The sequence below is a fragment of the Periplaneta americana genome, chromosome 11 (genome assembly GCF_040183065.1).
Source record: "Periplaneta americana isolate PAMFEO1 chromosome 11, P.americana_PAMFEO1_priV1, whole genome shotgun sequence".
NCBI lineage: Eukaryota > Metazoa > Arthropoda > Insecta > Blattodea > Blattidae > Periplaneta > Periplaneta americana.
Window position 1 is genome coordinate 170,788,889 of NC_091127.1, and position 16,410 is coordinate 170,805,298.

Below are 16,410 nucleotides of genomic sequence, written 5' to 3' on the forward strand. Positions count from 1 at the left end.
GCTTAAGATATACGGTATCGGAGCCAACAGATTCTTGCTTGTCTTGAAGGGAACATTATTTATCTACAGACTGGGTTAAAAGTCGCTTTCCCCAAACACTTCCTTATATTTACCTAATTATATTCAATTTATATTTGACTACACATTCCTTTACAGATTTTGTTCAAAATGGAAGCCCTATTTCTCAATACACAATTCACAACGTTTAGACACTGGTTTACAGGAAACACAGACGTTAGGTCCTTTTTATAATGTCCACAATTTTAATGTCCATTTTATTATGTCCATTACATAAAAGTCCATTACACTATGTCCATAAATATATGTCCTATGAAGTATATGTCCACTTTATTTTAGTCCAATTGCACAAATTTTATGTCCACATTTTTACGTCCACTATATGATTGTACAATACTTTATGTCCATCTACAAATTTACTTCAATTCCCTACTCAATCTCTTCTGCCTGTTCATCTTCATACAGCTTCAGATGATAACTAATAGCTTTGAGGTAAGTTCTGATGTGCCCTTCTTCGTTGTAGTGGTTGTAATTCCGTACAATCTCTCCTACTCGACTTAAATTTTGTAGATACGATCTTTTAATAGGGTGTCGCACATTCAAATGCCCACCAAGCAATTAAATTATTATAATTTCATTATTCCTTTGATTTTTCTTGATAAATTCCATGAATTTCCAGACCTACGCGTGATGTGTGACGATGTGTTTCTGAAAGATATTGTGCCAGCCCTCGACTATGTTAGTTCGATGTTCTCTTGCCAGAACCTGATTATAAGTGTTCCATATTTCAGGTGCGAATCTAGGTGGCATTGCTCTTCTTCTTCCTCGAGCAGGTGTTCCTCGGATGTAAGTTCTTTCCATGTACAATGCTAAATCCATTACGTCAGGCTCAATATTATCTATAAGGCTATCAAAAACAGTCTGCACATCTTCCAGTGGTACAAAATGAATTGACTTAAATAAAAGTGGACATAAATGAAAGTGGACTTAAATAAAAGTGGACATAACAGTCATGGACCCAAAAAAATGGACGAACATAAAATGTGGACATAAATGAAAGTGGACTAAAATCTTAGAGGATATAAGTCATATGGACATGGTTGCAATGGACTTAACGTCTTGGAAGCATTTACAGATGGCAGAACATAACTCACGATTTTCACGAATGACTGTTCGATCTGTCGCAATTGATGCAGATCCTGAACATCAGAAAATCTTGTCTCAAAGTCTGCTATCACCAATGCTATGTTATTACTGTGCTTCCACCAACATTGTAGCACAAAAACACGTTGTTCTGTGGTTAATTTGCGATTGCAAGAAACTAGCAGTTATTGCATAGAGACGAAACCCAACACAATAAAACAAAACAACAACAATAACAAGACATGACGTCGCGAAACAGTTGACGCACGAACATGGTTGTCAACCTACCGCTTATTACACCAGGTATTCGTTTATTCAAGTTATGATATCTGTATATAGGGGCGGATGCAAGGGGGGGGGGGGATTAAGGGGATATATCCCCTCCCGAAATTTTGAGAAAAATACGAAACAAGAAACAAAAATAATATTAATTTTAATCCGTGAATGTACATAGGAATTAGAGAGTTTTCCACGTAAATTCTCTTTGCTAAAATGTTAAATTCCAAGAACTGCAGGAAGACAAACACAGCATTCTTACTTCAAGACAGAGAGTCATGAAGAGTATTTTAGGCTTTTAATTTTCCATCTCTTCTTAGACTATTTCATTAGTCAGCTCAAGGACAGGTTTTTAAATCATAAAGGAATCCTAAAGTCCATTCAAACTTTGCTGCCTGAAAACATAGTGCGAGCATCAGATGAAGATTTAGAAACTGCTATTGAGGCTATAGTAAATCAGTGGCCCAATGATGTTGATGCATCACCAGAGTCTTTCTTCAATGAAATGAAGATGTGGAGAAGAAATTTCCTTGATCAGAAAAATCTTCACCTAATACCTACTGATTTTATATCATCTTTGAACAGGTGCAATGAAATTATTTTTCCCTGCACTCGCAAGGCGCTGAAACTTTTCTGCATGTTGCCTGTAACTACAGCAACACCAGAACGGTCGTTCTCAACTTTGCGGTATTTGAAGACTTTGAGGAGCACGATGGGAGCAGACAGATTAAATGGACTGGCCTTGATGTATATACATAAGAATGTAGAAGTAAAAGCTCATGAAGTACTGGATGAAATGTCTAAGAAGCCTCGTCGCCTTCTTCTGTAAATGTCATTTTGTCATTGTTTTTGTATTGCAGTCATTGTAAATGTTAAAATAAAAAAATTATGGTTTATTGAACAACGCTCGCGCGTCGCCGGTGTACCGGAATGTTTTCCCTCAGGACTTCTTTTACATGCCAGTAAATCGACTGATATGAAGCCTGTCGCATTTAAACACACTTAAATGCCATCGAGCTGGGTTGGGGTAGAACCCGCAACTTCGAGCACAGAAGGCTATACCGACTACGCTACTCAGGCCAACTTGTGTTTGTGACTCGGAAACAAATTGTGAGTATATAAACTTATTTCCCATTACTCCATTTTTACTATCTCCTCAAATCCCTCCCCGAAAAAAAATCCTGCGTCCACCCCTGTCTGTATATGTTTATTATGTACAAGTATGAAACCTAAGAACGAATATTGGAGAAAGCGACTTTTGATCAATCTTGTATTTACCCATTCGTCCGTCCGTCCATCCATTTATCTATTCATTTTCATTTTATTTATTCATTCATTCACTCACACTCGTTCGTTTGGTCTTTCGGCCACCCATTCACTTATTTATTTATTCATTTATTTGGTTACTTATTTCCTTACTTAGTTACTTACCTACATACTTAGTAACTTATTTATTTAATTAAGTTATTTGAAAGTAAACAAACATGTCCATACAAGCACCTTACTCATGTAAGTAACTTCATTACAAAAAAAAAATATAATGAATAAACAAAACACAGTGCTTACAGCAGAATTTATAAAATGTGCAATGATAAAATGTAAATGCAGAGAAGAGTAACTACGTATTTAATTCATGTTTGGGTAATTTCTAATACATCATTTGTTCCCGAAAATAAATCAATATTATTCAAATAATTTAATGTGTTAAAAAGAGACAGCATTCTAATTAGAAGCGAATTCTTGTGGTCCACTGTTCGTGATCGTGGAATTTGAAAAAAATACATTTTTGCGTGACTTCAATGTTATGTACATAAAAGGAAAGTAATTTTAAAAATTTCTGTTAAAACCTATTTTATTTGTGAGGATTTTCCTCAAGAAGAAAATATAATACACGCTGATCTATGATGAAGAGATTGTGTATGAATCATGATGATCTGTGGGCTACGGAAACACACTACCAGAGATGATATAGGATTTGACGGTGCTGACAGTGCTGCCGAACTGAAGACTCAAATTCTATCAGTAAAAGACACTGACTGCTGACTGGTTCATTTCGCATAACGGGAGTGCTTTGATGCGAAAACTTTTAAGCTCTCGCCTAACCTAAACAACATATCACCCCTTTTATCCTAAGATGGACTTTTCCGGATGAACTTCGGTTCCAGGAAATTAGGTAAAATCTTCTTCCCTCTCTTTGAGCGAATCTGCCAGACCAGTGATTGTAAGAGTTTTTTTTTTAAATAATATTTTTGCAGTTTTTTTTTTTTGCACTTTCAGTATCGGTATTTCTTATTTAAAATATACACAAAATATTAAAAATAAGCTGCTTTTCAGGCATTTTTATGAGTTCTGAGGATGACCCATAATAGGTCGAAACATGTAAACCAGGTACGATAGAATTTAACACAAGAAAGTCATATAATACATATTCCGAAGTGATACAGTGTTAAAAGTTGTGTAATCAAGATGTATACGTTTGAGATGGGCAGGACATGTAGCACGTATGGGCGAATCCAGAAGTGCATATAGAGTGTTAGTTGGGAGCCCGGAGGGAAAAAGACCTTTGGGGAGGCCGAGACGTAGGTAGGAAGATAATATTAAAATGGATTTGAGGGAGGTGGGATATGATGGTAGAGACTGGATTAATCTTGCTCAGGATAGGGACCAATGGCGGGCTTATGTGAAGGCGGCAATGAATCTCCGGGTTCCTTAAAAGCCAGTAAGTAAGTAAGTAAGTAAGTAAGTAAGTAAGTAAGTAATCAAGATGTATACATTTATCGGACTTTGTGGTTCTACGACGTAGGAAACAAAATAAATACGGAACTAGAAATCCGTTCCCTGCATACCAACGAGTTAGAAAGAGAAAGATATAGAGTGGTCATTGCGCCGCCATGTTTGAAGAAAATTGAACGACCGTCGGTAATGAACTTATGCGCCCAAAACAAAGTGGGCGTGGTGATAACTGACATTAGAATCGTCAGCTGTCTTAATTTCGTTTGCATAAATCAGTTAAACTGAAGTGGAAAAACCTAGTATTTCGTCAAATACGTGCTAGGAACTTAATCTAAACTTATGTACGCAAATTTACATGAAGTATGATATATCAGTTGTCTTTTTCCTTTTGACATTGCAGTTATATGCAGCACACACAACAGGCATGTTTTTTCTTCGCGGTGGCACCGCAAAGAGCGCTGTACAGGACAACATGGCCACTATATAGTCTTCTCTTTCTAACTCGTTGCTACATACCGTGCGTTTTTTTTTTAAAGCAAGACGTAAAGCGCTGCAGCAGACCGTTCTTTTATTACATTTGCTTCACCGTCGCTGTAGCAAGCGTGCAGCAAATCAAAACTTCGCTTTACGAGTTTGCTGCACGATCCATCATGGCGGAATGTGTGCTTTGGTCTTTTGCAAGGTTTATTATTGTCAAAATCGTCTAGTAATAATAATTCCATGTCATTATCATGGAAGTCGAAATTATTTAACATGTTTGGTTCTTTTAGGGTTAAATGTATTACGGCAGAAATAGAAGCCAATATTAATTGTCCACCATTTTGCAGTCCTTTGACCTACTTACGTTTTCTTTCGACCCTCATTTTGCTGCAGCAAAGGCATGAAGCGCTTTAAAAAAAACGCACGGATATAACAGCAACGATTTCTGCGAGGGTGAGCCTGTTATAGGAACTAATCAGGTCGAGATTCTGGGATCTTTATGGATAGGTACGGCTGCAATACAAAGATCCTCCACGGTCATTTTGCTGTGTGCTCGGTAGATTCCACACAATTTGACAAGCTTAAGGAGAAATATTTTGAAGAGCAAAAACCGCCAGCAGAAATAATTTGCTGTTATACATAAGAGTTAACTTTCTGTGTGACCCATAGTATGGAGAGAGATTTCAATTTTATTTTGTTAAATATCATAATTTATCTCGGACAGTAGGATAACTCAGATAATATTAAGAGTTACAGTTTTCAAGGCTGCGATTGATTCTTTTTCTCCCCTCCCCCCAAAATGGCGGGTTCTTCACTTCGCGTCATCGCAAGCGTTCCCATCTAGAAGACAAACGCATCTTTTTGATGTCGTAGACGCTTCGGTGGACCATGGGAAGCGAACTACATAGCACCGTGAGATGATTAATGGAGCAATTGTAGAATGCCAGTAGGAAAAACGTCAGTACCCCCACGAAAACCTACCATTAATCACCGTCTTTGTCCAACATAAATTTCACTTGGATTCGCCGGGACTCGAACCCGGGTTACCAGCGTCGAAAGCCCATGTTCTAGCTGTTCGGCTACCAGTGCGCAATAATGTTTATGCTCGACCATGCCGAAACGTAGTAATTATACACCTGGTAGCAGACCTTTAATGCATGCCATTAAAGTACACCTACTCATTAAAGGTTAGGTCTTTCAGCCAATGACGACTCAGGTTACAACTGTTCAGCCAATGACAGGTCAGCTTTCTACCGTTATAAAACCGCAAGTATCGATTATTCTCGGATATGCAATCGAAAGAGAATTAGCGAAGTCACGGAGGCTGGAAATCCAATACTGTCGCAGAAGGTTATGTTCTGTTACTATAATAATTAGCGTTAAGTGTAAATAATATTCAAATAAATTCAATTTGTTATCTCGTTTTTCAATGTCTAATTTAATTTCAATGTTATCTCTGTAGGTTCTTATGGCCTAGCAAGGTCAATGTGAACATCTGTTCCTCGGAAAAAATCAATACTTTCGCGTCTGCGCACATCTCACAACATACGGAACATTGCTGAAGGTCAGATACAATTAAAATTAATAATATCAAGTTAGAAATATGGTCGAGCATAAAAAGTCGTATGAAACTTGCCTATAATGGTAATTAAGAAGCTCGTATGAAAATTATGAAACTCGCTTGCGCTCGTTTCATAAATATCCATACTCACTTCTTAATTACCTTCATTATAGGCTCGTTGCATAATGTACTATTATTTGAGAGGACTCCGAATAGAATATACTGCTCCGCCGATGCGTTCCAGTCTAAAGAGAGCAGTAATATATTGTATAACATGGCCTGTTGTGACGAGAATCCAAACCCTGCGTACTGGTTAGGCATCATGTTACAAATCGTTCACGCCCGAATATTTTGGACAATATAAATATTATTCAAGAGCTTTAAAACGGTGTAAATATTAAGGATATTGCTGAAGAGTTTAAGATAGTATTTATTTATTCATTCACTCACTTATTCACTCATGCATTACGCATTTGTTTATTTCTTTATTATTGTATTTTATAGATACAAAATAAATAAAATTAATTTATATTAATATTGTATTAGATTCACTTTTTATAATGAATTAACAACTCTTAAATACCCATCCCGTATGATCGATGTTTTCCTGACCATAATATTCCATGACTTTCATGCTCTACCGCTTGCCGATTACAGGGACTAGCTCCGCGTGTTATATCTAAGTAGGTGAACATTGACTTTTTCCTATATCGACGGAGCAGTGTACGGAGCCATGATCAGCTTTTCGTTTTAATTACCGTTCAAGATAGGTACACCACTGAAAGTACGATTTCATCTTTGTTCCCAATTTGTGAAGATTTTATTACTGGGGATGGTATTATCACTTTAAAGGCTATCTTTTATGTATTCTGGATTGCTCATTTTCCTGACTAATTCAACAGCACAAAAAAACACATTGTTTAAGTCTGTGTACGGCAGAATCGGAATTGTTACACTTACTGTCTTTTAAGGAACCCGGAGGTTCATTGCCGCCCTCACATAAGCCCGCCATTGGTCCCTATCCTGAGCAGGATTAATCCATTCTCTATCATCATATCCCACCTCCCTCAAATCCATTTTAATATTATCTTCCCATCTACGTCTCGGCCTCCCTAAAGGTCTTTTTCCCTCCGACCTCCAACTAACACTCTATATGCATTTCTGGAGTCGCCCATACGTCCTACATGCCGTGCCCATCTCAAACGTCTGGATTTAATGTTCCTAATTATGTCAGGTGAAGAATACAATGCGTGCAGTTCTGTATTGTGTAACTTTCTCCATTCTCCTGTAACTTCATCCCTCTTAGCCCCAAATATTTTCCTAAGCACCTTATTCTCAAACACCCTTAACCTACGTTCCTCTCTCAAAGTGAGAGTCCAAGTTTCACAACCATAAAGAACAACCGGTAAAATAACTGTTTTATAAATTCTAACTTTCAGAGTTTTTGACAGCAGACTGGATGATAAAAGCTTCTCAACCGAATAATAACAGGCATTTCCCATATTCATTCTGCGTTTAATTTCCTCCCGAGTATCATTTATATTCGTTATTGTTGCTCCAAGATATTTGAACTTCTCCACCTCTTCAAAAGATAAATTTCCAATTTTTATATTTCCATTTCGTACAATATTCTCGTCACGAGACATAATCATATACTTTGTCTTTTCGGGATTTACTTCCAAACCTATTTCTTTACTTGTTTCCAATAAAATTCCCGTGGAATTGTTACACATGTAATTTATTTTTACTTGCTCTGAGCAGATACTGTATTTTTATAGATCATGACCAAAAAGGATTCCATTATTAATATTTGGTTATTTATTCATTTAACCCTCACGATGCTATGAGCTTGCCGTGGTGGGATGCCTCAATGCCAAGGCGATTTTGTTGGAAAAGTTAGTTCTCCGATTTACTGAATAGTCTAGCGTCAGAGGAGGGGAAACCAAGTGTACAAGTCTGTTAGCTGCGCGTGATAGTTTTCGTGGGAGTACTGACATTTTTCCTACTGGCATTCCACAATTGCTCCATTAATAATCTCGCGGTGCTATGCATTACTTGTTTTTATGACATCCACTGGTTTCTCCGTGTTTCATCTAACAGGCCTGTTACCAGATATAAAGTTCAGGATTATAATGCCCACGTTGAAAATGATCATATAAATCGTCCAGAGTCATAATGTCCATAGTAGTATAATATCCACTTCACTCCCATGTCCAGTCATAATGTCCATAGTAGTATAATATCCACTTCACTCCCATGTCCAGAGTCATAATGTCCATAGTAGTATAATATCCACTTCACTCCCATGTCCAGAGTCATAATGTCCATAGTAGTATAATATCCACTTCACTCCCATGTCCAGTCATAATGTCCATAGTAGTATAATATCCACTTCACTCCCATGTCCAGAGTCATAATGTCCATAGTAGTATAATATCCACTTCACTCCCATGTCCAGTCATAATGTCCATAGTAGTATAATATCCACTTCACTCCCATGTCCAGAGTCATAATGTCCATAGTAGTATAATATCCACTTCACTCCCATGTCCAGTCATAATGTCCATAGTAGTATAATATCCACTTCACTCCCATGTCCAGAGTCATAATGTCCATTGTAGTATAATATCCACTTCACTCCCATGTCCAGAGTCATAATGTCCATAGTAGTATAATATCCACTTCACTCCCATGTCCAGAGTCATAATGTCCATAGTAATATATCCACTTCACTCCCATGTCCAGTCATAATGTCCATAGTAGTATAATATCCACTTCACTCCCATGTCCAGAGTCATAATGTCCATAGTAGTATAATATCCACTTCACTCCCATGTCCAGTCATAATGTCCATAGTAGTATAATATCCACTTCACTCCCATGTCCAGAGTCATAATGTCCATAGTACTATAATATCCACTTCACTCCCATGTCCAGAGTCATAATGTCCATAGTAGTATAATATCCACTTCATTCCAATGTCCAGAGTCATAATGTCCATAGTAGTATAATATCCACTTCATTCCGATGTCCAGAGTCAAAATGCCCATAGTAATATAATGTCTGCTTCACTCTGATGTCCAGAGTCAAAATGTCACATTATAAATAAAATAGTATGAAAAAACTTATAGATATACAATTATTATTGTTAATTAATAATTATTCAATATTTGATTTACCAGAAATATAATATGATAGGTCCATACATAGTGTTCCGCCTATATACTGCGACAATGTAGAAATGTTTCACAAAATATTATTGATATAGCAGTAGATTAATAAGAATATTAGTACAGAGATAACGTCACAGAAAATAAATAAAACAAATAAACATTCTGTACTACTGCTACAGATGCACAAATTGAAACACTAATTATTATGATTATTACTAGAAAACTTGATACGGTTCTTGCATTACCATGATTGTGTTCTCTGTATATAATTACATTTACGTCTAATAACATCTATCAGATGTGGCAAAAACAAAATCATTCCTGTGTGGGAAAAAAAAAAAAAGCATTTATCTACAACATTTATATTACATTTTAATGCAAGTTTTGTAGTTGTACTACGGAGAGGTTAGTTAAACACTGCAATGTTTTGAAGTCATAAACATCTATGATGTTAGTACACAGTTCATCACAATACACTTAAACGTTAAATTTCTTCCCAACAAAATTTACACACGTCTTCAGATGAGTTGTCGCAGAAGACAATGACAACAAAGTTGAACAATGTTTACAAGAAACGTAACTCACCTTTTTATCATCCTGTGAAGTTACAAGTAAGAATTTGTCACACACATCACTCTTCATACCTTCTTTAGCACTTAACTTGTATTCCTTGTTGAGTAGTTTCAACTTCACCACATCTTTTAGTTCGCACTCCATTTTTGATAGTGTCGGTAACAAGAACGAATGCCTAACACTCGGCTTATACTGTTCAAGGATTTGTCGCTCGCAAGGCTTTTACCTATCATGCACGTGCGCTATCGGATTATGCTATGAACTACTTGATGCTCAAGCCAAAACGTCCGATGCAGACCTCTGGTTTTTGCAATTCACAACCAGTAACAATAATTTCTCTAAAAGAATTTTTAAGTAAAGAAGACTGAGGACGATTTTTTTATCTTATAAAGAGCTTTAAGGGGAGTTGGTCGTTATCACATGCAAAGTAATGGTAAAAATAGCCTATTTTCAAGCAGTCATAAATTTAATGCCATTTATCAGAGCTCTTTCATTTTTTTAGTGATATATGTATACACATTAAGCCTTAAATTAAAAAAAGAATGGTTACTGTAGAGTAAATCTTTACCCTTAAAATAATTTTTTATTTTAAACATATTTATTTTTATAAAATCACTACATGCCTGAGATCAAGTGTACTGTATTCACTTATTATAGCATATATTGAATTGAAATTTTAGCCACTTACTGCTAATAGATATTAAAACACACCCGACCAAAAATTATTAATATATCAGCAATATTATGAGCATAGAGCTTATACCAATCTTCATCGTCAATTTTTTTTTTTATTTATTCACAGTGATGATTGCTATAAGCCCTATGCCCATAATATTGCACATATATTAATAATTCTAGTAGGGTAAGTTTCAGTATCTATTAGCTGTAAGTGGCTAAAATTTCAATTCAATGTGCGCTATGATAAGTGAATAAAGTGTACCTAATCACAGACGTGTAGTGAATTTATAAAAAAAATCATGTTTAAATTCAAAAATGAATTTAAGGATAAAGACTTAATGTAGAGTAACCATTCTTTTTTTATTTTAAAGCTTAATGTGTATATCAGTAAAAAAAATGACTGCTGGAAGATAGGCTACTTTTTAACATTATTTTGCATGCGATAACGACCAACTCCCCTTAAATGTGTTGTGACAGCGACGTGAGATTCGAACTCACGACCAGCAGAAGGAAGTGCATGGCCGGCCGGCGCGGAGGTTGCGCGCGCATCTGCTTCCTGTGGTATGTGCTGTGGCGTAGCAAATAAAAGGAAACCAGCCTTCGAGAGGAGCCATTCAGTCAGTAAGCCAGTGTTGTTACAGTCAATGAACAGAGCAAGCCAGCCAGTCTTGTGTACTGGAGTTCGACTTGAGTGTGCATCCGCAACTGTGTCAGCATCCAAAGGCCTGAGTTCGAGTGCAGTGGACCACAGTTGGAGGGACCTGAGTTCGAGTGCAGTGGACCGCAGTTGGAGGGACCTGAGTTCGAGTAGTGGACTGTCTCTGAAGGTCTGTGGTTCGAGATAGTGTGAACTCGAGTGACTGAGCTAGAAGAACTAGCCAAGACAAACGAGCTGTGAACTGAGAACTGACCGTTCTGTGTTGTAAATAGTGCTTTGTAAATATTAGTTAAGATTAACAGTTCATTGTTGTTAACAGTCCAAGTAAATTGTCATTGTCGTCTGTGGAGTGCACTAACGAATACTGTGTTATTGTGTGGAGAGCAAATCCTATTGTTGAGACAATAAAATTACATTGCTGTTGAGTTGAAATAAATTCACAGTATATTTAAGCCAAGAAATTGAAAAAAAATGCACAAATATACAATAATGCTAAATTTTGTAAATAGCATATTTAATTCTTCAAATTTCTTTAATTCTATAAAAAAAATAAATAAAAGCGAACTAAAATTTTTTTAGTTTCTAAAAATTTCCACATGCTCTAGATTTGCGGTGTTCCTGCAATTCACTGTAACTTGTTGCACTGTGAAATGTACACCGAGTACTGGAAGTGTGGGATTTCTGCAGCACTTGAAAGACCTATGTATGAATATTACAACCATATGAAAAACTGAATTTGAGATTAAACATGCATCTTGAGTGCCGCCTCTGCAGCAGCAATACATGGGAGAAATAATAAGTATGCATATGCAGTAAAATCCCTCGTATCCGGCACCCAAATAACTGGCAATACCAAAACAACGACACTTTTACCTAGGCCAAAAAAAAGTCATTCATGCGAAAGGGAAGAGTCAAACAAAGATGTGAGTGGTTTTTGTGGATCGCACATGCCACATATTGTTTATTCTTTACATTGTTCACGTGTTAAAACGTAGACAGAAAATCCCGTTATGTCCCTGGAGTAGAGGATAGAATCGGTAAGCTGTAACTTGGACCTTGCAAACAATGCGCAGAAATGATATCTTTAAATTTACAACTTGAACTAGTCCGTTTCGAAGGGGTGTTGGACGAGTCTAAATAGGAAAATGTGAAATTCTCTGTTCCTACAGCGTTTAAAAGTTTCATTTGAGTGAGAGATAGTGTATATAAACATACGACATTAGAGATATGTTAGTGGGGTTCAAATCATTGAGTGCTGTTTCATCTTCATAGTTGCGACATTGGCTACACTGCTCTTCACATCACATGGCTGCTATTTAAAATTGTCATAAGGTTACGAAAAAGTTTAGTATTTTTTTACACTATTATGTATTACAATAATTATGAACTAATGAATGTACATTACCGTATTCAGTACTAAAAATAAACACTGTACGTATTTAAAAATCTATATTAAAATTACTAAATTTCAACAAGGAAAAAATGTTGCTGCAGTACGTGCTGTTCCAGGAAGATCTCAGGACAACTGTTGTAGGCATTGCCACAACGAAGTTGAAACTCTTGCACACGTCCTGGGATCCTGTCCGCATGGCGAAGGTCTGCGAAACGCTAGGCACCATCAAGTACGATCAATTATAGCCACTGCCCTTAAAGATGCCGATTACAACACCTTTGAAGAAGTACATGGTCTCTCCGTCACTGGCAGTACACGGCGCATAGATATAATAGCTTTCAAGGAATCTACAAGATCTGGATTCATAATTGATCCCACTGTGCGTTTCGAAACGAATGAGGAACAGCCAGCAAAAGTGGATAAGGAAAAAAAGATTATCTACAATCCCACCATTCCATATTACCTCCAAAAGTACCAGCTAAAAGAGCTTGAAGTAATCGGACTTCTGGTTGGAACAAGAGGTATCACTACTCTCTTCATGAAAGATGTGTTTAAGAGGCTTGGAATACCTACATCTATTATTCCGATTGTAACCTTAGCTGCATTGAAAGGCTCAATTGCTCTCCTGTGCATCACCTATATTCGAAATCAAACCAAGTTCATTAGCATTCTTTACTTTTTTTGTAACACTTGCCTCTCTAAAACTAGGTATATTTTCACAAATCACAAAATGTATTTGCAGCTATGTACTTGTAGGAGTTTCATTGTCAAAACAAAATCAATGGTTCACTGAACTTGTAAACATTTATACGGTTAAGTACTCTTTGTCCCTTGTGGCAGCTCACAAATAGCGAGATGATTTCTAAATTTCATGTCTTTACATAACCTATAAACGTATTTTCCAATTATCTGGCTTTGTCCCACAGATGCCGGATACGAGGAATTCTACTGTATTGTATACTGAGCAATACTGATTGGTGCGAACAAATAGCAACAATAATAACTGCAGCAGTTTTAACTGATGTTACAGATTGCTCGGACTCTACCTCCACAATTGTTAATAACTGACAAACAATGCGTGTTCAGAGCTTAAAATCTGTGTCAATAATAAGGGGTCGATTGTTGAAATCTATGAAAATTGAGGAGAGGCAGAGATGACAGGTACACAAGAAAACCATATTAATAGTTCTCAACAGAATGAGTCTGCATGCAGTCACTGGAAGATTAGGAGGTAGAATTACGAAAATCAAGCTTGAAACTAAACATTTTATTATTTCATTAAGGATTGTTACAGAAGTATTCAATTAATGTGTCCTCTTGGTGTATATAATAGTACATTATGCAACAAGCCTATAATGAAGGTAATTAAGAAGCGAGTATGGATATTTATGAAACGACCGCAAGCGAGTTTCATAATTTTCATACGAGCTTCTTAATTACCATTATAGGCGAGTTTCATACGACTTTTTATGCTCGACCATATTTCTAACTTGACATTATTAATTTTATTGTATCTGACCTGGAGCAATGTCCCGTATGTTGTGAGATGTGCGCAGACGCGAAAGTATTGATTTTTTCCGAGGAACAGATGTTCACATTGACCTTGCTAGGCCATAAGAACCTACAGAAATAACATTGAAATTAAATTAGACATTGAAAAACGAGATGACAAATTGAATTTATTTGAATATTATTTACAATTAATGCTAATTATTATAGTAACAGAACATAACCTTCTGCGACAGTATTGGATTTCCAGCCTCCGTGACTTTTCGCTAATTCTCTTTCGATTGCATATCCGAGAATAATTTATACTTGCGGTTTTATAACGGTAGAAAGCTGACCTGTCATTGGCTGAACAGTTGTAACCTAAGTCGTCTTTGGCTGAAAGACCTGACCTTTAATGAGCAGGTGTACTTTAATGACATGCATTAAAGGTTTGCTACCAGGTGTATAATTACTACATTTCGGCATGGTCGAGCATAAAAATACATTCAATTCATTGGTTTTAAAAATACACTATACTTAACCTATGAATACATAAATAAACACGGTACAGTCACATGTTGCTACGTTTGCAGCTCTGCAGTACAAAAAACTGCACAACTCTCATACTGCAACGTGTGAACAATGGTGCAACCCAGAAAGTAGCGGCTGCCAAATCTGCTGCCCCCTACTTTTTCATGTTGCATGCAGCTTAAAAGCAGCAATGTGTGAACAAAGTTCTCAGGGTTGCAGCCGCAGCATTTTTGTTATCAGTTTTGTTGAAACTTTTGCAGCTGTGGCGACCAATGTTGCCATGATACTTTTATTGTTTGGATATATTTTTAAGTTAGATGTGATGAAAATAAATGATTTTAACAGTTACTAAATGTACAACACAGTCAGAGTATATTTGCTGATGATACAATTTATTTTTTTTTATTTTTTGTAGTGTAGTTTCAAACAGGAGGGTTGCCAACATTGATTATGTGAGTATGTTGTTGGTTATCATGTAAGTATATAGGCATTTTTAATAGCTTTATAGCAAAAATAATGCCAATTTCTGAATACTATTTAGGACAGAAAAGCAAATAATAGATAAGTAAGCTACCGCATGAGTTTCATAACCACAAAATGTATATTGAAAAATCAACACGGAGATGGAAAGCTGCAGCTAGACTGCGGCTGCAAAAGTAGCGCCTTGTGTGTGAACAGACTCGTAACCTCCAGTTTTAACTTTTGCAGCGCTCGGGTTGTGCAATACAAAAAGTAGCATGCAGCGCGCTACTTTTGGCTTATGTGTGAACACAATACGCAACTTTTGCAGCTGCAGTACAGAAGTTGCGCAGCAAAAGTAGGGATGTGTGACCGTACCTTTAGATGGGGTGACTTAAGCCAAATTAGGAAGTGTTTATTTATAACACTGCTGCTCAGCTAACTACATCATATATATCATTCTGGTGTGATCACCCAATCGCATCGTTTGATGAGCGTGGTCGCTGTGTGCAAGGTTCTTTATAATTGCTTGTAGTAGGGTTGCTATTCCATAGATGTCATCCATCTACGCATTTTTGAGTTCCGGAAACATGTGTCAACCGAAATCAGATTCTTCTTACCCTCCAAGACCTGTCACTTTTGATTTACAATATCTTTTCTAACAAGCGTTTCTTTTGTTAGTGGGTTGCTTCAGTATGAGTTAGTAGGCTATCACACTGAGTGTATCGTGTGTTGTGTCTGACCAAGTGGGAATTTCAAAGTTTGTAGACAGCGTATTGAAAGACGTACGTGATAGTTCGGATGAAGAAAATGTGAATTTAAAGGCTCGTCTCCACTATTAAACATTTAACAACATTTTGACTATAATTATGTGTGTGTGTTCCGCCTTTGCTTATCATACAATTAAAATGGTGAAACTAATAAATCATATTTTCATTAACGTTTTCGGTACCTATGTACCATCTTCAGATGTATATATATAATGCTAATTGATAACCAAGCCTCTAGGTGCATGTGTCGTAAACATTTTCAGAGGCTATTTGCTTTATATAATTAAGTTCTTTATTGTAATTATCTTTATTTAGCGGTGTTGTGAGTAATGGATACGAAAACCAACTAATTAACAATTTGATACAAAAGAGAAAAACAAAATTACATAAAAAAGAATTCACAACATTACAACCCGAGAAAACACAAAACAAAAAACAATGGCATAGTCTAACATATTACGGCAAGATTTCAAACA

The 16,410-nt window shown here is 36.5% G+C and overlaps 1 protein-coding gene across 1 annotated transcript in view; it reads right to left on the reverse strand.

The window, feature by feature from the left end:
- LOC138709593 (DNA damage-regulated autophagy modulator protein 2-like) overlaps window positions 1-16,051 on the reverse strand; it is a 60,119-nt gene extending 44,068 nt beyond the window's left edge. The window contains exon 1 of the mRNA XM_069840480.1: window positions 14,580-16,051. The gene's annotated coding sequence lies outside the window, so the exon portion shown is untranslated. The remainder of the gene's footprint in view (window positions 1-14,579) is intronic.
- Window positions 16,052-16,410: the final 359 nt, after the last annotated feature.